The sequence below is a fragment of the Odontomachus brunneus genome, unplaced genomic scaffold, assembly GCF_010583005.1.
Source record: "Odontomachus brunneus isolate Ranch 3 - 2012 unplaced genomic scaffold, Obru_v1 Obru_scaffold_082, whole genome shotgun sequence".
In the NCBI taxonomy this organism is placed as follows: domain Eukaryota; kingdom Metazoa; phylum Arthropoda; class Insecta; order Hymenoptera; family Formicidae; genus Odontomachus; species Odontomachus brunneus.
In genome coordinates, this window is record NW_022639532.1 from 1,257,474 (window position 1) to 1,259,415 (window position 1,942).

At 39.8% G+C, this 1,942-nt stretch overlaps 2 protein-coding genes and 1 non-coding gene across 3 annotated transcripts in view; 1 reads left to right on the forward strand and 2 right to left on the reverse strand.

The window, feature by feature from the left end:
* The window catches only part of LOC116847733, a 19,918-nt gene extending 19,176 nt beyond the window's left edge, over nucleotides 1-742 (reverse strand). Inside the window, exon 1 of the mRNA XM_032823044.1 lies at nucleotides 433-742. The gene's annotated coding sequence lies outside the window, so the exon portion shown is untranslated. The remainder of the gene's footprint in view (nucleotides 1-432) is intronic.
* Nucleotides 1-1,942, forward strand: part of LOC116847734 (short-chain dehydrogenase/reductase family 16C member 6-like) — a 25,656-nt gene that overhangs the window by 10,603 nt on the left and 13,111 nt on the right. The window lies entirely within an intron of this gene.
* On the reverse strand, nucleotides 1,475-1,548 carry Trnai-aau. The gene has a single exon. It is a non-coding gene; the product is annotated as a tRNA-Ile (tRNA).

Below are 1,942 nucleotides of genomic sequence, written 5' to 3' on the forward strand. Positions count from 1 at the left end.
AGAGAGAGAGAGAGAGAGAGAGAGAGAGAGAGAGAGAGAGAGAGAGAGAGAGAGAAAGAGAAAGAGAGGGAAAGAGAGAGAACTCGTCTGTTCTTGACAACTCATATAGATTCCGATATGGAAAAGTCCATGTAAATATAACGAGGACAGTGCATGCGGAGAAACCTGCGTAATTTTATGGTCTACAATACAAGCGTGCTTTATGTAAGATATTCGCGAGCGAAGTAGCGCACAACTTGTTTCGCCGCATGCATAAGCGTGTGAGTCGATAAGCGCGCGACGATATTTACGTCGGTGTGTCACGTTGACAGGAAGCGCACGCTAGCGCGAAGCTAGCCGTGACACGAAATTCGAGCGATCCGCCGACACGCTCGTGGACGTTTGTCAGGTGATAAACGCATATTGACACGCAGGAGATTAAGCTGTACTTACGATTAGCTCCGGGAAATTTCGCGCGTCGACGTCACCCCGTCGGTCGTCCGAGACGGGAGGGTGTTTGACGTCTGGCCCGACTGGTCACACTGGCTGGACGTGGAGGTTATTATACCGATGAAAAAGCGCGCGACGAGTCGTTCGACGCGCCGATTGACGGTTCCACGTTTGCCGCGAATGTCGATGCGAGTCACGTGGATCACATTATTGCGTACGTCCCGTTCAGAAAATTGCGAGCGTGGTCGAAACACGCCGCAAGCCGTCGCGAACCGCCATCACACTCGCCATTTTGGTTTATACTGACTGCCGTTTCGTCGCGGCCGACGAGGTGTCTTGAGCGGAGCGCTCGGTGCGCGTGCGCGCGACAGGTGGCTGCCCGGGAGTCATGCCGTCCTCTCCTCTCCATGATGCAATTGTGAAATACATGAATGCAGCGTGCGATCTACTTTGCCGTCTACACATTGCTTCTTCAGATATCGTAGCGCACTCCAAGACCTGTCAAATATTTATTAATTATGCAAACAAAAATTTAGCAACTTAGGAATTAATCTGTTAAAGCTACATATCGATGTAAGTGCTTTGAATTTCAACACCTTACAAAGGTTATCATTTTTCCGACTAATGCTAATACATTGTTACCAATTGTAGATATATCCTTTCCACTATTTCAATGTTTTCTGACTAATCATGAATAGATAACTAAGAAGAAGAGAAGAAGAGTGCGCGAGTAGCGGGGAAGAAACAGCTACATTGAGCGAGAGAACAAATAATAATAATTAAATTTGCACAGCTGATTGCGCTTTATTCTCAAGAAAGAGGACCATTGTTCTTCTACACGACACACCAGATCTTTCTCACTTTCTCTCGACTCATTTAAAATAAGACAACCTTCCTTTGAACGGAACAAAATAATTTAGACAAAAAATAAAAAAGAAACGAAATAAAAAGAAAATTTTACGTAAACATGCAAATAAAAATATTCCAGATTATAAACACTAATATTTTAGATGTATACAAATTTACTAAACTTAAAAAAAAAGATTGGCCCATGAGGGGATCGAACCCGCGACCTTCGCGTTATTAGCACGACGCTCTAACCAACTGAGCTAATGGGCCATCTCGAAAGTTCATGCTTCACGACTATGTTTTCTATTCAAGTTCGTTTACTTGTGAAATAAAATTAAATCTACAAAATATGTCATAAAGAAAAAAAATAACTTGGTCCATGAGAAAATCCTGCAACTTTTGCGTTATTAACAAGATTTTCTAACTAAATAAGCTAGTATATGTGTCACGTAGTTTATTTATATTTTTCACATCAATCTTCTTGAGTTTGGAAACATAGAATTATATTACATATGTTCTATAACAATTTTTTTTAACAAAAATTTAATTTAAGATAAATTAAGATATGTTTATAGAACAAGTAACATATTTTCACATATTTATATAAGTTTTATATATATATATATATATATATATATATATATATATATATATATATATATAT